The sequence below is a fragment of the Cervus elaphus genome, chromosome 1, assembly GCF_910594005.1.
Source record: "Cervus elaphus chromosome 1, mCerEla1.1, whole genome shotgun sequence".
Classification (NCBI taxonomy): domain Eukaryota; kingdom Metazoa; phylum Chordata; class Mammalia; order Artiodactyla; family Cervidae; genus Cervus; species Cervus elaphus.
Window position 1 is genome coordinate 47,621,662 of NC_057815.1, and position 20,765 is coordinate 47,642,426.

The following is a 20,765-nucleotide window of genomic DNA, read 5'->3' on the forward strand; positions in this document are numbered from 1 at the left end:
TATCAAGAATCCAATTTAAGGGACTTCCCTGGTGGTCCAGAGGTTAAGGATACACCTGCCAATGCAGGGAACATGGGTTCAGTCCCCTCTCTGGGAGCTAAGATCTCACATGCTGCAGGGCAACTAAGCCTGTGGGCTGGGCTGTGGAGTCCGTGGGCTGCAACTACTGAAGCTAGAACACCCTAGAGCCCACGCTCACCGAAAGTAGAGAAAGCCCATGCACTGCAAGGAAGACCCAGAGGAGCCAAAACAAACAAAAATCCGATTTAGTGTGGCTGGAACAGGGAGGACCTAGGTGTCTGTCCTGACTGGTGACATCAGTTTTAGGGAATCTCTGGCAGACCCTTGGTCCCTTTTTACCTGGGATGCTGGGTCAGTGTCTGTCTTGTGTTTTTCCCTTACCTTCTGCATAGCCCAAGAATCACCCTTGTGCAGCAAGGGTGGGTTGGGATGTGTAATTAATCATTTTCTTATCTGTCATAAGAAATCATAATCTTATATGATTTGAAATAATTATGAATATGAATTATGAACAATTCATGAATAATTATGAATAATTCTGATTATGAAGTCATAATCATAATCTTATCTGTCATCACTTTTCAGGTTGCTCAGTGCCTCTTCTTATCTTCAGATACAGGAGCCACAAGCAGTTAAGTGCTGAGCTCTCTCCCTCTCTTTGCCAGTCCTCTTTAATCCAAAAGAGGCAGCTCATCCACTGAGATGCAGAGAATCCCATTGCTGCCCTGGTTGGAACTGGTCCTGGGGGTTGGGGGAGCTGGGGGAGTGGAGGAAGTCTGAGTATCCCCGCTCCGACACACACAAACACAAAAGCTCCCTTTGTCATTCTTTGTGTGAGCGTGATGGGTGACTTAGTAAGTGGAATTCTGGGTTGACTTTTGAAACTCTAGTTTATTGGTTTGGCTCCATGCCACACTTGCTTTGGGATCCACAAAGTGAACACTTCACCTGCTCAACTCCTTTCCCTCTGGAAGTGCAGCAGCTATTACCCACATTTCCTTTTCCTGGCATCTTAAACAATTAGTGGATTCCCTTCTGGCTGAGAGTTGACATCAGTTGTCCCTGTAAATAAGGGTACAGAACAGAAACCTACTGAGGAGCCCTTAACAAGGAATTTGAGGGGCCAGAAACTCTCTATTCTTTACTAATTCATGAATTTCTTCTTCACTATCTATGTCAAGTGGTTATCTGCCTCTCTATGAATCACTTCCATAATGGGAAATCAGCTAAGTACATTCATTGGGGTCTTTTTCAGTAAAGAAATATATAATTATAAGAAATTACTGCAAATCTACAAATGAGAAGAACAAATGCAAGACAACAGAGTGTCTGTGTGCTTCGTTTGTGGGCACAATATCTGAGGTATTATTTGTTATCACTAATAATAGCTCCTATTTTGAGAGCTTATTATGTGCTCAATGCTGTGCTTTTCATTTGCTGTTCTTATTTAATCATAATAGTGACCAGGAAGGGAAGTTACTATTCTACCCATTTTCTAGATAAGACAAAGTCCATTGTCTTTCTTTGTCAGTGGCAGAGCTGACCACTTGACTTCAAAGCTCAAGTTTTATTTGCACCACTTTATGACTTCCCCTTAAAAGCGGATACACATGGGGGTCCAGTGCAGGAACCTCTGCTTTTCCTTATATCTAGTGGGCCTATCGTTATCAACTTCCTAGAATTGAAGAGTCAGACGTGGAAGTGTATGAGCTAGTCTTTTAATGAAGTTTATCTCTCAGAAACCTTCAAAATCAGAGAGAACAAGAAACAGGGAGAGAAAAGACCACAGTGATTCTGAATAATAGTTAAATATGCCCAGAGGCCAAATAGATTTTTGTTTTTTTAATCTTTTTTTGAGTATACTTCCTGTGCGTGCATGCAAGTGCATGCTCAGCCATGCCCAACACAGTCATGTCTGTGACCCCATGGAGCCCACCAGGCTCCTCTGTTCATGATATTCTCCAGGTAAGAATACTGGAAAGTGAAAGTGAAGTCGCTCAGCCGTGTCCAACTCTTAGCGACCCCATGGACTGCAGCCCACCAGGCTTCTCCATCCATGGGATTTTCCAGGCAAGAATACTGGAGTGGGTTGCCATTTCCTTCTCCAGGGGAATCTTCCAACCCAGGGATCGAACCCTGGTCTCCCGAACTGCAGGCAGACTCTACCATCTGAGCCACCAGGGAAGCTGAGAATACTGGAGTGGGTTTCTTTTTCCTCCTCCAAAGGATCTTCCCCGAGTGGGTTGCCATTTCCTCCTCCAGGAGATCTTCCCGACCCATGATCAACCATACATCTCCTGCCTCTCTTGTGCTGGCAGGCAGATTTTTCACCACTGAGCCATCTGGGAATCCTATGCTTCCTATGCCATGCTGATTTTGCATAGTGCCTTAGGATTTTAACTAACAAGTTATATGCACAAAAGTTTTGGTACATCTCTGACAGTATCTTTTTATGCAGCTTTCTCTCCATTTCACCATTATGCCTCAACTGCAGAACAGAACTGTTGTTACTCTTACCTCCCAGCAGGTACCAGGTGAAGCCCCTGTGGTCATCCGCAGGACCTGCAAAAGTTCACGTCCCTTTGGGCTTGCCAGCACCCCCTGCTGGTGGTGACTTCCCAGGAGAGGAGGGAGTGGCCATCTGATCCCTCAATGGTGGCTGAGATCAGTGGTGAGTCAGCAGGCAGAGACGGCAAAGGGTGTGGCCAGGACTCCACTCCTTCAGTTGTGGAGGGCTGGGGTGTCTGCCTGGCAGGACACCTTCCACCTCGTAGCTGAGAGAGGACACTGGGGACGGGAACGGCCAATGCCAAGGAAGAATTGCTGGTTGGTGTTGCTGTGCAAATGGGTTTGTATGTTCTTCTTAGACCCTCAGCTCGGATCCCTCTGGGGCCCATGAGTTCTTCCTCCGACATTTAAATAGCATGGTTCCGTGGTTGTTCTTTTCCCACCCCACCCAGCTTCCATAGCTTAATGGTCTGTTTGTTTTCTGGATGTAAGCGCTGCAGTGGCAGCTCCAAGGATGCACTGGAGCCAGTTTCCTTCAGAAGAAAAGCCAAGGACAGTCTGGAGCGGGTGGTCGGCTCCGGAGGCATGCTCTCCATGTTTTCCCTCGGGTGCTGCTGGCTCACATCTCTTCCCCAGCCCCTGGTCCAAGAACTGGCGCGGTTCTGTATATGCACTTTCAATTGCGTTCGCAGTCTCTTAGGAGATGTATTTGCAGGGAGGAAGGTGATCCCCGCCTCCCACCCCTCCACTATCTTGAAGCCCTCCCTCTGTCCGCACCCCGCACCCCGGTCCCTTAGGAGAAACCTGGGACCCAGAGGAGGATACTCGGACTCGGGGACCTGCCCTCGTTTCTCCTTAACTCTCCCGCTGGCCTGGTCTGGCAGCTGCAGAGAGCAACAACGGGGGAGTGAGCCACTCTTGTTCAGTAGGCCTTCCCAGGGATCTGTGACCTCCATCTGTCTCCTTATCTTGTTTTCCTCTCGGTTTCAGCAGTAGTCGCTAGAGGGTACCGCATCAAGGTCCAGCGGATGTCCTAGTGACCTTTGGCGGGCCCCCGGCTCTCCCACCCTGACTTCCACCGCCTCCGTCTTCAGTAGAGTGTGTGGTTGTACAATGGCAACATGCGCAGCTCCCGTTAACGTGTACCGTAAAAAGGTCAGGCAGTGTGATTGGCCTTCTCCCCTCTCCCCTGGCTGCTGACACCGCCCCCCCCTCCCCCCCGCCCCGCTCAGATAATCCCGTGGCTTCTCATCTCCTCTCACCCTGAACCCTGGTGGGAAGGGCTCTGAGGTCCTCTGCTACCTGGCTGGCTGGAAGTCTTTTGTGAAAATGGATACAGGCATAGGCGTCAACCTCCAGCGAGAGGAGTGGGAGGACTACCCACCTTAGGCATTTTTGACCCTTCCTATTTCTGAAGCACTTGCACAAATCTGTCAAGTGGAAGTCTTGCTCAGGGACCAGCTGCTGACTGGAAGTAGAGTGACTCCGCTGGGGATGGTGAGTCAGGGCAGAAGTGGTGTGATCAGACAGTGCCAGCTTTGCGTTGGCACCAAGTGCAGATGGCCTAGGGATTTGAGGGAACTCGGGGAGTTCCCGCTGTTCCCAACTCCTGAGTGTCCTTAAAACAGTCATCATACAGGCAACATTATTTTAGTTGACGTTTGTGGGAAGTGCCTATTATGTGTCAGTCACTGTGCTCTTGTCAGGTTCCCCATTTTTCTATGAAATAGTATTAACTATTGCCTCCATTATATAGATAGGAAAACTGAGGCTTGGGGAAGTGTCAGAACTTGCATAGGAACACACCACTGCTAAGTGGTGGGCTGAAATCCAGGTAATTTGACTCTAGTTTTTAATCACTATGCAACAGTACCCTGTCCACTTCTAGAGGCTGATGTCCAGGCAGTATTGTTGATATTCCTGTTGCTTGTGAGGTCCTGGGAAGTGCTGGTGGGTGAGGCATCTGGGTCTTCCCTTTGGATGTCTGGTACCCTGACGTGCTTTGATGTGAAGCCACAGTGGTCCTAGCAAAGACCTCTGAGTCTGGCCTGAGCTATGGGTTTCCCTAAGTGAGCCCCCATGGGAGGTGGGTGGCCTGGCATGGCCCCTCATCCAGCCAGTGGAGGGTGCCGTCCAGGGAGCAGCTCAGCTTCATGAGACCAAGTCAGACTTGCACTTGGCAGGATTAGCTGCCGGCTCCCTAGTTTCCCTCTTGCTGGGCAGTTTCTCTCCAGCCATGGCTCCTCCGGACACTTCAGTTAAACCCTCTCGTGGAAATTTCCGCTTTGAGTGTGGAATTGCTTAGTTTCCTTTCTCCTCCCACTTCCAGTCTGATTGGTTTCCTGATTTTCTTATTTCTTTTTTTCTAATTTTATTTATTTGTTTGTTGTTTTTCGCTGTGCTGAGTCTCCATGGCTGTATGGGCTTTTCTCTAATTGCAGTGCGCCGGCTTCTCATTGTGGTGGCTTCTCTTGTTGCAGAGCACGGGCTCTAGGGCTCACGGGCTTCAGTAGTTGGGGTGTGTGGGCGCAGTAGTTCGGCTCCCAGGTTCTAAATCACAGGCTCAATAGTTTTCATGCATGGACTTAATTGCTCTGTGGCATGTGGGATCCTCCCGGACCAGGGATCAAACCCATGTCTTCTGCATTAACAGGTGGATTCTTGACTACTGAGCCGCCGGGGAAGCCCTGGATTTTCTTCATGAATCTTTCTTTCCCTTCTTATTTTCATGTGGAGTCTTTCCTTGTTCTTTGATGGCTTTCTCCCCTGAACTCCCCTTTGTGTCCCCACAGTGTCCATGACCCTTCAGCGTTATGTGCACATGTCTCCGGGTGGTCTTTTCTTATTGCTTTTCTGCCTTTGTTCTAGTGACTGTCTCACACCACAGCTCTAATGCCTTCATTCTACTGAAAAAGCAGTGGGAGCCGGGGATTGTTTTCTGTCCAGTCTACTTCCACCATCGTCACCCCAGCAGGGGTCTTAAAATGTTTGCTCTGGTGAGGAGAGGTCGTTTGGATGGAGGGAGACAGGAAATGAACCGCTGAAATGTTCCTTTTTTTAAAAGCTCTTAACGTTTTAGTTAAGTTTCCTGTGAAGTGAAGTAAAGTCTTAGTGGTGTCCGACTCTTTGCGACCCCATGTACTATAAAGTCCATGGAGTTCTCCAGGCCAGAATACTGGGGTGGGTAGCCTTTCCCTTCTCCAGGGGATCTTCCCAACCCAGGGATCGAACCCAGGTCTCCCGCACTTCTGATCCCCTTCCGTATGTTATCTCATTTAATCCTCATAGCAGCCAGTGAGTTGAGGGATAGTGTGACCCCTGTCTCACAGATGAGGAAATGGGGCACAGAGAGGCAGTAACTTCCCCAGGGTGACACAGCGGGGTGGGCAGTTGAGTCAGAATTCAGACCTGAGGAGGAGGATTTGAGAGGCAGGCTTGCCGTGAGGCTCAGCTGCCTCTGAAGAGCTGATAGAGAGGCTCTGGCGCCTTCCAAACCATCAGACACACACAGTCACCATCGTGGGAGCTCACACACTCTGCCCCCTTTCACTGGCACTCTGTCTCCCCCTTTCCTGTTCTGTCTCTTCTTCTCTTAAGAGAAGCTGCCGTTTTCTGTATACGAGGAGAACACACATCAAGCGACCTCTCAAGGTCTGTCATGCTGGGAGACTCTCCCTGTTTCTTTGCCGTTTTGTGTTCACAGTCAGACTCTAGAGAGAAGGGATTTCAGCTCTTTGGCACAGGCACCTGATCTGTACTTGTGGTCTCAGGACGGGCACCGTGATCCAGCTGCACATTAATAAGCAGTGCAGACAAGGCTGCCCCGCCGCCCTTCAGTCAGGGAACCCACAGCCGCTCGGTGCAGCAGGCGCGGCTCATCTGACCAGGGTCTGAAACAGCCAGTCCTGCTTCTTCCGGGCAGTGCCTCCTCCCAAAGGCAGGTGCCCAAGGAGGTGCTTCTGAAAAAGCGGGTGCAGTACCAGCCTCTGAGCTGTCCTCTAAGACTGGGTGCTTGGAACCCCACCCAACACCCTAACCGGCCCCTGCCCAGAGTCACTGTTGCCTCTTTTCAAGTGTCTGGGTTGTTGTTTTTCCCTCCTTAACTTGGTACATAAGTACGGTGATTAAGCAGTTAGAATATAATATCTAGGGTAAAGTAATTGGGCCTCCCTGGTGGCTCTGGTGGTAAAGAACCTGCCTGCCAATGCAGGAGATGAAGGAGATGCAAGTTCGATCCCTGGGTCAGGAAGATCCCCTGGAGGAGGGCATGGCAACCCACTCCAGCATTCTTGCCTGGGGAATCCCATGGACAGAGGAGCCTGGTGGGCTACAGTCCATAGGGCTGCAAAGAGTCGGATATGACTGAGCGACTGAGCAGGCAGCATGCATGTAATTAGTTTGAGTAATTGCCCTGGAGAGAAAATGTTGTAGTGATGTTATAAAGAGCTCCCCCCCAACCTTTCTCTGCCTATCTGTCTGTCTGTCTACCTATCGGTCTGTCTATCTATCTATCTGTTGGTCTGTCTATATTTTCAGTAAACGTTAGGCAAAATGTAAGGAGATGAAGCTGTCGGAGAGCTTCTGATTTCTAGTTCAGAAAGCAAATGCATGGAATAGAGGAGTTATTTATCCTATAAGGAATCATCCAGATCAATTTCTTGCTGTTAAGTAGCAGAGGTGCAGACTCAGTGGCTTCTTAATTAGATACTCTGCATTAACTTCTCTTTCCTTTTTTCCCTTCCCTGTCATTCTCTTTTCTGTCTTTTTTTTGGGGGGAGGTGTCTTTGGACTCAGGGACACAATCCTTCTCTTCTCTCTCATTAAAGTTTAGCACTATCCCCTATCTCCTCCTGCTGCCCCAGCTTCTAGGTTGTCTGTTCTGTAGCTAGTAGCACTCTCCTCTGCCGTCCTCTGAGTTCAGGACATGTGAATTGTTTTATAAAATACACATGAATGTTTCTGGTGAAGCACCCCTTCTAAACGCCATCTCCAAGCTCATCATCCAGGGCTGTGTGAAGTGGATGCTTTTAAGAACTGAGTAGGTGAATGTGTTTGGTCCCTGGGGAGACTGGGTGAAGTCCCATTAACATGGTCTGGTTTTTGTGTGATTCTTATGAAACAGAATATCCTCATTTGTGGGTACCAACCTTCTGCTCTCCATCTTTTTGTACATCTGACTGTCAGCCCAGGAACAGAGAGGCCTGCGGGCCACAGCAAGAGTCAGAAGGCATATTCCTGGCCTCTGAGCAGAGCTGACAGACGTGGGTCTGGCACGCCCCACACCTTTGCTATTTTTATGGGAGTATGATGGAATTTCACCACTGTGATACTGACCAAGTCTCTTTCTCACTTCAGGTTGAATAGGTATCTGTGACAATAGTCTAGGGCTTATGGAAACCAGGTAATGAGTTAATGAAAAACAATTCATTGGCCTGCATGATTTTCTGTTACTCTCATCCTTGTCCTTTTTCATTTAGGTGTATGGAACTTGGTGGCCCTTGGCTGATAGAGTTAAGATGGGAAAGGGAAGGGAGCAGTGATCTGTCTGGTGTTGATGATGGCTGGAAAAGAATGTACCTCCAGGAACCAGGATATGCATCTTTTTTCCCTCCTTAATTTTAATCTTGATGGTTAATCAATTTGGTCAGGTGTCTTGGCCTACTTTTCTGCTTATATATGAATGAATCTTTGATGATTCTTTTTTGTTGTTGTTCTGGAGAGCAGGGGCTACTCTCTTGCTGTGGTGCACGGTCTTCCCATTGCGGTGGCTTCTCTTGTTGCAGAGCGTAGGCGCTAGGCGAACGGTCTTCAGTAATTGCAGCACTCAGGCTCAGTAGTTGTAACTTGCTGTCTCTTTGGTGGTTGGGCTTCAGTAGTTGCAGCACAGGGGCTCATTCGTTGTGGGTCGAGGGCCTTAGAGCAGGCAGGCTTCAGTAGTTACAGGACATGGGCTCAGTATTTGCAGCTCAAGGGCTCTAGAGCATGGGCTTAGTAGCCCGAGCCATGTGGAATCTTCCCGGACCAGGAATAGAACCCTTGTCCCCGGTATTGGCAGGTGGATTCTTATCCACTGCACCACCAGGGAAGCCCATTAATGGTTCTTTTTAAAAGCAGTTTCCATCAGACACAGGAGATTTGCTAAATTTATACAGTACCCTCTAGATGGGTCCAGAATTTTTTTTTTCTTCTAATGTTTGATAGTGTATTTTCTAATTTGCCATCTTCAACGGAAAGGTGGAGTCTCAAAGGGAAGTTGCAAATTAACTGAGGTTTTATGTGTTTTGTAGTCCTGGGAAGCAGGAGTTGGGGATAGATTGAGGGGTGAGAAATTTGATAGAATAATGTTTAGTGGAAGGGGATTTGGAGTCAGTGAACATGGATGGGTTTGAGTCTCTGCTGTGCTGTCTGTGTGACCTTGGGCAAGTCACTTAAAGCCTCTGAATCTCAGTTTCATTATCTGTGAAATGGGGAAAACAATATTGCCTCATTGGATGCCTGAAAGTGTCAGATGAAGTAATGAATTTGCAAACATGTAAATTATGGAGCACTGTACCAATGGGAATTGCTACTGTTATTATTCCTGCCAGACCCACAGATGCTGGTAAAATAAACTAGGGAATTGTTGATGTAATCATTCTTTTGGAAAACTCTTTCCTTGATGTGCTGGTTACCTGACTGCTTGGATTCCTTGTGAAGTCAGGCTTGAACAGAAGCAGGTACTAGAAAGAATGAGGGCAGGTGCAGGTGGTAAGGGTTGAGACCTCGGGTCACTGCCTTCTTCTTTTACTTGCTATATTTTAATCTCTCCCTTTAACCCTTGGTTTGCTGGGTTTTCTGTGCTCTGGGGGCTGGGTTGCAGAAGTTGGGGAATGAGGGCATCAATTCTCTCAGGATCTCACCACCCCTGGGGGAAAATCTGTGTGGAATTGGGGAACAAGTGCTGGGAGAACTTTCTTGGATCCTTTTGCTTTTTTGCTGGGTCTTGGTTTTCTTCTCTGTAAAAAGAAGCTGAAACTTTAAGGTCTCATCCACCTATAACTTTTTGCAGGTCTGAAATTACAGGCTTGAAGTCCCTAACAGCAAGCCCAGGTTAGCGCATTAGAAGCGCTGCTGTAGAATAATGGAAGGAGGTACTTAGGGATGCCCCGGGATATTGACCTGCTTGTCCGTAGGTGGTTCTCTCTGATTGGGAGAAAGATCTAAAGATGCCAGTGTGTTAGGTTGAACTCCAGCAGGAAGACTGGAGCTTCACCAGAGCACACAAGCTTGTTTCCTTGCTGGTTCTGAGAAGCGGAGCTGCTCTTTTGCATTCTTGCTGCTGCTGACACCTGGCAGACTCGGAGGAATGGATACGTGTACTGTGCTTTAAGTAGAGGCTCTGCATTTCCCCACAAATTCGAGAAGCCCGTGCCCCTTTCCCCCTAGGGCCCGGGGCGCTCTGATCCCTCTCCCCGAGGCTGTCCTGACTGCCACAGCCTATCCCAGGTTGCCCGGGTGAAATGGGCCAGAGAGGAAGCTGTAGTCACTGCCAGCGGAGCGGCCTGTCCCTGCTGGGCAGGAAACCTAGAGTGATGAATGGGGCCGGATGAAGTCATCCTGCTCCTCCAATCAGGCTGCTCCAGAGAGAGCCAGGGGCCTCTGCAGATCCAGCCGGCTGCCGGCTGCTCTCATGTACCTTTAGACAGAGGCTGTGAGTCTCTGGGAGTGGAGTGGGGGGGTGTGAGCCGCCTGCTCCGGCTCCTGTGTAGGCCTCAGTCAGTCTGAATGTTATTGCAAGGTGAGTGGCTTCACCGGGCGTATTCCTCTCCCTCTGCATTCTCGGCCTTGCCTGCCGGGCTCTGGCTTTGTGGCTCTGGCACCTCCTTGCACAGCACCTTCTGCTTCCATCTGAGGGCCTGTCCCTTCTTCTTGAGGTTCTCACACCCGCGTCCCACTGCCCCCCCAGCCTTCTCCCCTCCTGCTACCCCCAGCACTTGCTCAGCACCCGCCAGCTGGCCTCTTCCCACGAGCTCCCCTCGCCCTGACCTGTGGGTACCACTTGGCCCGGTGATGGGAGGGCAGGGCCTTCATCTCTGTGAGCTCTCCCCCAGCAGGGGGAGCCCTGGCGAGACCTGCACTTAACTCCTGGGAAGAAGGGCCCCCTGACTCAGCCCGAAGTGGGCGTCTGTGGGAACAGGGGCAGGCCCCCAACGTGCGGGGGGGACCCCAAGGCTCTTTGCTCTCCGCCCCCAGCGGAGGAGGTCCCGGGGCCAAAGCTTGGAAACAGTCCTCTCATTTCCCCTGACCTTCAGAGGGGCAGTCTGTTCTTTCCGGGTGGACCTTTGTGACTCTGCCTTTTCTCTCTGGACGGCGCCGCTGCCCCTTAGGCCAAGCCGCGATCATGGAGCCGGCTGATATGGCGACAGCAAAGGTAGGATGGAAATGCTGCCGGCCGCACTGTGCGTAAGTGGCTTCGCTTGGCGAGTTCTACCTTCGGTTCACTTTTCTCTCCCCTCCTGTCCCTCAGCCCATCCCTCCGGGAGAGCATCCAGGGGCCGCATCAGAGCGGAGGGAAATGGTGCGATAGTGAGGACCTGGGGAGGGGGGGAAGGCCGGGCGCTCCAGGGCACTCGCCCCACCTCTGTGTGCCTGGAAGCCTGGCGGGTGGGGGCGGTGACCTGTAGCTGTGATTGGGCTGACCCGTGTGTGTGCGTGTTGTCTATCTTGTTAGCTTTGCCTCGGTTTTGCTTGACCTTTATCCTGTGTCTTTTCCGTCACCCTTCTCCCTTGTTCTCCCTGCCTCCTCCCCGCACCGCAGTGCTGTCTTAGCCCATCTGTGCCACCTCGACTCTCTCGTTTCACCTTCCTTTGCTCCTCTCTTCCCTAGGCCTGCTGTATAAGGCCCGGGTGGGGTCGGCGTGGGCTGGACAGTCTTGAGAGCAGAGACTGCCTGTCATCCTGCAGCAAACGTTGGCCTTGGGATTGGCGAGGGGTTTGGCTCTGAGTGGTGGAGGTGGCGGCTGCCCCTCCCACCACTCGTCTGATGCCCCAATGGAAGTGCGGCCCTGGGCATCCAGGGAATCACGCCCGCTGCTGTGTCGTGGGGACGCTGTCGGCGCTAGAGGGCGTCCCTGAGATTGCTTTCTAATCTCTCCTGACTCCTGCTTGCAATTTGCAATTTGTTTTTCTGTGTGTTTTTTTCCCAAACAAGGAGCTTGAGCCATTAAGGGTGGATGGGGGGCTAAGGAAGCTGAGTGTGTAAGCCCCTGTGGTCCTTCCAGAACATCTCAGGGCTTGGTTTGGGGGCCTTTCCTCTTTGGCCGATGGCAGGGTCTCCTTTCTCTCCGAGATGGAAGATTGGACGAGGCTCAGACTTCTGGAGCAGGTTGGGTACCCCATGTGCATATGGAAGAGAGAGGGAGATAGGAGCGCCAGCCAGCAACGATGCTGTGGGCAGTAATGTGTTAAAGCAGCTAGGATGCGTCTCAGCTCCGCTGAGTTCTCAGCCTTTTCTTCCCACTTCCACATGCTGTGTGCTCTGATCCAGGTTACTTAACCTCTCTGGGCTTTCATCTCCTCATCTGCATAATGGTGAAAATGACATGCATGTGTTGTTTTAATGAGCTTAGATTCTGTCAAAAACTTCCTTTTTCTTGCAGACAGGAGCTAGGAAGAGCAAAACTGAATGAGAACAGGCCTCCCTGGATTCGTGGACCACATTGCCCCCCTCAGTCCCCCCACCCTTCCTGTCTCTTTCCTTCCTTCCACAATCATTTGAGCAGCCACATTGAGCATGCATAGTGCAAGGTGCTGCACCCCCTTAGCTGTGTGCTGTGGCAGCCGCGGGAGCAGGCATCTGCAACTGTGTCTGGATCCAAAACAGTGTGTTCCAAGCAGTTTGCTGTCTGGCTGCTCTCTGTGATGTCAAGTGTCATCTCTCCTCAGGCTTACCTCTTAGAAACCTGCTAGTCAACTACCTCTTCCAGTTGTAAGTGGTTTGGGATCACTCAGCCGGCTCTCAAGGGTCTGTGGTGGTGAGTGCTCTGGGAAAGGTGTGGTTTGCGGGGGTGGGGGAGTGATTCCACAGTTAGTTTGGAGATCTGTGTTTGCATTTGCCTATGGAGGTAGAAACGGAATAGGATTCATTTTTCTCGGGTTCTTGTCCTTCCTTTGTCTAGATTGTGGATTATCTAATCAGGCAAAAAAAAAAAAAAAAAAACAGACCTTGGAGCTGAACCGTTCCTGAGGCTAACATTTGTGTTCAGGACCTTGACCACAAGAGGGAATCTGATTGGTCAAGGAAACAGACAACATTTAACCCTAGCGTTGATTCTTTTTCTTTAACCTTTTCTAACCCAAATCTTTCAGGGGGAGTGTAGTTCAAGTGTTTTCAGTCTGGGTCCCTGAACCATTAAGGTCCTTGGATGGACTTGAGGAGAGGGTCCAGGAGCCTCAATCATTTGTAGACAGAATTTCCTATCTCTGTATTTTTCTGGAAAGAATATCCACAGCTCTCATCAGATCTCAGAGGGCTCATAACTCAGGAAAATTTAAAACTCTTTTAACTCCCATAAAGAGTCTGCTTGGATTTTGCAACCCAGCTACAAAGAAAACCTGTACGTTGTGGTTGACACGCTGACACTGGAGGGTGTTGTGCACATGCAGGAACCCTGGAGTAAAATTTCGTGATGTGACTCACTGGTAACTGATTTAATATGATGTGGATGTCATTCTTAAATGTCTTGTTATTGTTTAGTCACTAAGTTGTGTCCGACTCTTTTGCAACCCCGTGGAGTGTAGCCCACCAGGCTCCTTTGTCCGTGGATTTCCCAGGCAAGAATACTGGAGTGCATAGCCATTTCCTTCTCCAGGGATCTTCCCTACCTAGAGATCAAACCCAAGTCTCTTGCATCTCCTGGATTGGCAGGCAGGTTCTTTACCCTCTGAGCCACCTGGGAAGACCTTAAAATGTCTAAATAGCTGTAAATCCATTTCCCTTACCTTTCCTCTGTAATATCTGATATCCTGTTCCCCTGGATCCCTTCAGCTCCCAATATATTGGATTCAGTTTATTGTTGTGGTCAAGTTGCTAAATCGTGTCCGACCCTTTGCAGTCCCATGGTCTATAGCCCACCACGCTCCTCTGTCCTCCACACTTGGGTTCAATTACCCGCCACTGAAATAACTTTTAGTAGAAGGGGTGGTCACTTTTGATGAGAGCCCTGCCTATTTAGACTATATTCAATTCCTGGAGGCAGGCTTTTAGAGGTGTGACTTCATCTCTGGGAGTCTGCATTATTGCATTGAGATGGTGCTACTCTTTTTCTAAGGTTGCAGTTTCAGACTGGGGTCAGCGGATGTCCTGACATGACTGTTAACATAAGTAGATGATAAATTGTGTCCTAAGAGTTTCCATTTCAGCCTTGAGAAAACAGGTTGGTAAGCATTCATTAATCCATTCACTCAACAAATGTTTATTAAATGCCGATTATACACCCGCAGAGATTCAATATGTGGAAGTTTTTGATGAATAACACAGGATCACTGTGAGCACTTTGTTCCTCATGGGTTCTTGGGGAGGACAGATGAATAGACAGATTATGATGGTACAAAGGTAGTAAGGGTTGTAATAGAAGCTCAAGTCACCAGGAAAGCACGAAAGAACTATTGGATGTTGCCTGTGCAGGCATCAGAGCTTTCTAAAGGAAGTGACATTTGATCTGAGGCATGGGTGGGAGTTTATTGCATGGACAAGGGGAGAGAGATGGTCTGGTTATAATATGGAGCTGGACAGGCCTGAGTTCAAATGCTGGCAGTCCATGCTTTCTGGCTCAGTGAACGTGAGCGAGTTATCCTGACTTTTCCTAGTCTCAGTCTCTCCCTTTGTAAATGAGGGTGATATCGTCCCCCCACAGGACTGTTGTGAGGATTAAATACTTTCAGTAAAATGCCTGCACGTCAGAGATGTTCACTGAACAGTCGTGAGGCAGAAGCATGTGGCAAAGCCCAGGTCACCGCAAGTAGTTGTGCCTGATCGGAGCATAGGATGAGTGTGGAAGATGGGAGGCAGATGATGAAACTGGAGAAGGAAGTGGGAGTTGACCCATCAGGACCGCCTTAGCCCTGTGTAAATACTGGGAGCAGTTGAAGGACTTTATTTAAGATAGGCTCAGGTCTGCTTTTGAAAAAGTATTCTTTGACTGCAAGATAGACAGATCATTAGAATTTTCCTCATTTTGTGCTATCTCTGACACTTATGTTTTCCACATCTGTCTTCCCCCACTCATATATGCTAAGTTGTTTTAGTCGGGTCCAGTTCTTTGTGACCCCATGGACTATAGCCCGTCAGGCTCCTCTGTCCATGGGATCTTCCAGGGGAGAATGCTGGAGTGGGTTGCCATGCCCTCCTCCAGGGGATCTTCCTGATCCAGGTATCGAACCTGCATCTCTGACATCTTCTGCATTGGCAGGTGGGTCCTTTACCGCTAGCACCACCTGGAAAGCCCCAGAACTGATGTGACTTTATGCCTAATTAAATGGGAGGCAGAACAGAAGGCATGTGGGATGAATTCCAAGTCTCTGACTGGGTGGTGCCTTCTATTGCAATAGGCTCAGAAGGTCATGGTCAGGGGGAGATGTAGAAGGATGGTGTGGAGTTTCATTTGTTGGTGCTGGCTCTGAGGTGCCCATGGAACATCGAGGTGAAGGTATTCAAGAACAATTGGGAATTTGTATGAGAGCCCAGGGGAGCGGTTATAGTTTTTATACATGTATATTTGGGAGGCACAGTCTTATCTCCAAGGCATTGTTCAAACAGTCAGACCTGGATTAGGTCCTATAAGAACAGTTGTAGCTATGTGGGTGGGGATGGATGTTAACTGGAGTTACTGTAGTGATCTTTTTTAGTACCTACATAGATGGAACCATTATGTTGTATTTCTGAAATTATCATAATGTTATATGTCAATTATATCTCAATTAAAAAAAAAAAAGACTAGATTAGGAACCTCTGTGACCCAGATAGCCCCCTAGGACTGGAGATTGGACTGGAGAAGCTTTTCAGCAGTTACGAGGCAGAGACTCTCTTTCAAGTGCAGTGTGAGATCTTGGAACTGAGAAGGCCTTCTTCATAGGATAGTCTGAGCTTTGTGGGTTTTGTAGAGAAATTGAAAAGTGTCGATGGACTGACCCAGAATTGCCACATATTTTTTTTTAACCCATAAAAGGTAACAACAGGACTAAATGGAACTAAAAAGTAGAAACTACCACTACTGCCATTTATGATGGGTTGGCCAAAAGGTTGGTTTGGGATTTTCTGTACCAGCTTATGGAAAAACCCAGATGAACTTTTTGCCAACCCGGTATTTAGTGAGGATTTAAACACAAAATTTAAAAGGATGAATTATTAAAAATTAAAAATTCAGTATATTTAGTTTTGGGGAGCTTAACCACATTGCCTTTATTTTTCTCACTTGTCTGTGGATCTGCATGGATACATCATGGTGCGGGCCAGCACTTGGGCGCTCCTGAAGCAGCACAGATAACTCGGGGCTGAGTTACGGGAGGACACAGGTGCATTTCCTGAGGACCTCTGCAACCTGGGCTCTTAGGCTCACTCATGATTATGCCAGTCTCCTGTCTATCGTGATCTTAAGAGAATATCGTAGGTATAGCGGCCTGAATCATCTTTGAACATTTAATTTTCAACTTTAAGATGCTAATGAGAAAATATCCTGATGTAGGAAGTGAAACTTCAGAATGCATCCTTCTAGACACAGCCTGCTCCATCCAAATAAACCTGTATTTATTGGCAGTGATCGTAGCAATATGTTCCGAAGGCCCTATTTCTAGACACGTGTCATGCAAAGAGGAAGTTCTGGTCTCTGTAGAGGATGATGACAAATATTGGATCCTTTTTCTGGCTAACTCTTTTGACTTAAGGCCATACTAATCAAGAAATAATTATCACAGATTTAATATAGGTTTAGCTGAGAACATTCACCGTTACTCATTAGTTGATTGAAAAATTGGCATAATGATTACAAACCTGTCTTCATTTTGAAAAACAGAAGTACTGTGCCGTTCTGATTAGCTGTGTCTCTCTAATGGGACTTATTGCTTTAAACTTTATGTTAGATTTAATATAACTACTTAATACCCATGCCTTGTGTTCCATACTAGCTTATGAGCTTTTAGAGCTCAAGAATGATATCGGATTGATCATTGAAATATCATCTTGGTTTGCCTGGGTTATGAACACATTAGCCACTCAATGAGTATAGTTATTGTTGAATAAATAAATAGCTGACTGACCTAACAGAAATATCACAAAATAAAACAACCCAAACATCTCCAAAAAAATAGGAAACGTGAGAAACTTTGGCAAAGGAGAAAAAGTAGATCAGGAAGCATAGAAATGGATTCTTTTGCATGTGGTTCTTTTGCAGTGTGGTTCTTTTGCAGTGGGTAGTGGTGGTCTGCGGTCCCTGGTTGAGAATAATCAAAAGAAGGGTTAAAAAGTGTTGAGCACTTACTCTATATTATATCACTCATTGTGTCATTGTCACGGATTGTTGACATCATCGCTTTTTTATAGATAGAGCCGAGGCGTAAGCGACTTGCTCAGGGTCACGCGGCTTGTTCAATACGGATTTGAACTCAAGTCCCGGTTTCAGAATCCTTGTACTGAACCACAAAGCATATCTCCAGGACTGGTGTCAGGCCCGTGTCAGTTAAGAATGCAACTTTTCTCTGCTGGTCCTTCTCAGCAAGCAAGCAGTTTCTCTGCCAGCAAGAGATTCTTGTCTTGTCCTTGGCCTGGAGACTTCCACTGTGAAAATGAGTTAACACTTGATTCAGCTGTCTGTTAATGGCAATTCTCATATGTCACTTAGTTGAGAAAGGAGAAATCTCCATTTGGTGGGAGGAGAGCAGGAAGCAGCTGGCTGTGGGTGTATGGGTGCTCAGGCTCCCTCCTTGAGAAAACCTGAGTTTATGTGCATCCTCCAGGGTCCCTGACACCATCAGTCACCCTGAATTTCTCCAGAGAATAAACCAGGAAGGAGCAGCGGGGGTAAATAGAAATATGCCTTGTTTCTTCCATCTGGGAGCAGACAGGTTTCCTTTTGTTATGAGTGTAATTAGAATGAGGAGTGAAATGAGGCCACGTTCCCCTCTCCTGGGGGGTGGGGTTTCTCCAAGGTGTGATAGGAGGGCGTTTACCTCCTAGGGGCCGCCCTTCTGTCTAGCAGCAGAAGGAGTTGTGATCCAGGACCCGCTAATGAAAGAGTTGTTGTTGTTTAGTCGTTCAATTGTGTCCTACTCTTTTGTGACCCTGTGGACTGAAGCCCACCAGACTCCTCTGTCCATGGGATTCTCCAGGCAAAAATCCTGGAGTGGGTTGCCGTTTCCTTCTCCAGGAGATCTTCCCGACCCAGGGATCGAACTGGCGACTCCTGCATTAGCAGGTGGATTCTTTACCACAGAGCCACCATGGAAGCCCCTAATGAAGGAGCCCTACAGGTGAAGCAGCACCGAGTCAGGCAGTCAGGTATTTGGGAAGCAGGGAGGGACTTCGGAGGAAAAGTGGAAGGCAGGATAAAGAGCAGGAGGCCAGTCCCCTTTGGGGTTTTTTCACTGCCATACAGAGCGGGGCCCAGGATGGTCCCTGTCTCCTTTCATCAAGCCGGGAAGTAATCACAGAGAGGGGATGTCAAGAGCTGCTTCAGCAGACAGGGAGGGAGGGCTTAACTGGCCTCCGTGCCCAGGAGAGCAGGGGAGGCAGTTCCCGTCCTGGCCTGGATGAGAGGGAGCGGGGCCTGGGCTGGAGAGCGGCCTTTGTGATTCCTGGGCACAGAGCTTTGCTCCCTAGCTTTTGCTCTCTTCACCAACCCCCACCTGATCTCAGGGTTGGGAGTAGGATGAGAACGAGGCCTCCCAGGGCCTCAGTTTCTCCTTCCATCCCGCGTGGTTTAGTCACACCTCACTGGCTTTGTTGTGAGAAGCCCAGACCTAACGCATGGGAGGCCGTCCGAAACTCGCATGGACTGACACCCCTGTGTGGACGCCCTGGCCGCCCGCCTCCATCCCGTCTCCCTCCCTCCTCTCTGGTCCGGATGAAGAGGGGGTGGGATGAAGCCTACCAGAGCTTGGCTTTGACCTTGTCCATCTTGTTGTTTGCCTGGAGGAACCTTCTGGATTAGCAGATTGTGAAGGAGGGGCAAAGAAGGCTGGGGTTGGTGGGGGGAGGTGAGTCTGTCTGTCCAGCAACCTAAGCAAATCCCTGGGGTGCAGAGGCAGAAGGAAGCGTCCTTCAAATGAACAGAGCCTGGCTGACCTTCCCCAAGAGCCTCTCCACCCCAGTTACTCCTTGGCCTGAGCCGCCCCTCCCTAGAGTGGCCCGCGGGGCTTGAGGACAGAGGTCCGTGCACCGGAGGGGTGGGGTGGGCTCAAGAGGCTCCAGGCTGGGTGCCGACAGACCAGAAGGCAAGGCCAATGCCTGCAGCCCACACCGTCACCCCAGAGCCTGTGACTAATAGTGGCAGAGGGGGGGAAGTGGAGGAGGGGGGCGGGGAGGAAGGGAGGAGGGACGGGGAAGTGGTGGGGAGCACCTGATGGGCGCAGCTCTGGCCATCTGCCGTCCCCTCACACAGCCTCTGTTGACCGCAGTGTGGAATTCTGGCTGGAGGGAGAGGTGTGGAGGCTAGTTGTCGAAGCGCTCAGGAGGCTCCCCCTCCCCCCAGTGCTCCTCTCCACTAGCTTCCTGACCTCCAAAATGCTCCTTAAATATAACACTCTGGGCGCCTGAGCGCGGAGCTCTCTGTTTCCCCAGCGTGTGACTGCAGCACTGCTCTGCCCCAGTTTTTGCCAGCTCCTGGAGGCATGCGGCTCTACCCTGCAACTGCGGCACTCCTCAGGAGCAGGGGCAGATCCGAGAGCAAGAGAGAAGGCGGGCCTGCGGGGACCACGTTGTCCATCTATTTTCTGCTCCAGATACGCTCCACTCCCAGTGCCTTCCCAAGGTCGTGAGGAGGCATGTGCGTCTGCTGCCGGAAAGAGGAAAGAGCCTCCGGTGGGGAGGTGGGAGTCATGGGGCTGAGTTCTCGCTCACAGATGCAAAGCGTCCCTTGGCTGGGGGCCTTGGGTGTCCGGTTATTGGTCACCAGCTGTGTGCTCTGGTTGAAAGGCCCCTCTCACCATTCTGGCCCCCACCCACACAAGACGCAGAAAGTCCAGTTGTGATATTGTCGGGTTAGCAGAGGAACAGCACCAGGGTGGGTGAGACCTCAGGCTCCTGGGGGTCAGGAGGGAGCCAGGGCAGCTGAAATCAGAAAGGAACTTTTTTCCAGCCTTCATTCCAAACCCAGTAACATTTGGAAGGAACCACTGCAGCAAGAAGCTTAGAATCATGTAAACCAACCTTCTTCTTCTGTGAACTGAACCTTGGGCATGCAGCCGACTTGTGAATATTTGTGACTGGGGAGATCAATTTTTTGAACTGAGATTTTGGAAAATGCATATAACATAAATGTTGTCTTTGTCAGCCCTTCCCCCACCACCGTCCTGCCCTTTCATCAAGTCTGTTCACAAAAATAGGTGAAGGCTGGTGCCAGGTGAACACAGCGGTACCTCTTACCCATCCTGCTGACCACACTGTCCTCCCACCCTCCAGAGGTGACCACCTCCCTAAATGTTGGCTGTGTCATCCCCTTGACTTTTCATTTTATGGGTACAGAGTATCTCTCTATACAAATTCTCTATCTATATGGCTATAAAATGTCTGGCTTCAATCTGTCTATCTCAGGCTTCCCTGGTGGTTCAGATGGTAGAGAGTCTGCCTGCAATGCAGGAGACCTGGGTGCAATGCAGAAGACACCCTGGGTTGGGAAGATCCCCTGGAGAAGGGAATGGCAACCCACTCTAGTATTCTTGCCTGAAGAATTCCATGGACAGAGGATCCTGGCAGGCTACAGTCCATGGGATCACAAAGAGTTGGACAAAACTGAGTGTTACTTGGGCAAAACTAACACTTTCACTTTTATCTATCTATTATGTGTTTTATATATTATATATATATATAATCATCCTGTAGGTATTCTTCATTGATTCACTTCCTCTGTTCAACATTGTTTCTGAGATTCATCCATTTTTTTGCATGTGACAGTAATTGATACATTTTATGTATGCTATTGCTATATACTAGGGCTTCCCAGGTGACTCAGTGGTAAAGAACCCACTTGCCAATGCAGGAGACACAG

General features: G+C 49.2%; 1 protein-coding gene across 6 annotated transcripts in view; it reads left to right on the forward strand.

The window, feature by feature from the left end:
* GRAMD1B (GRAM domain containing 1B) overlaps positions 1-20,765 on the forward strand; it is a 260,632-nt gene that overhangs the window by 134,839 nt on the left and 105,028 nt on the right. The window lies entirely within an intron of this gene.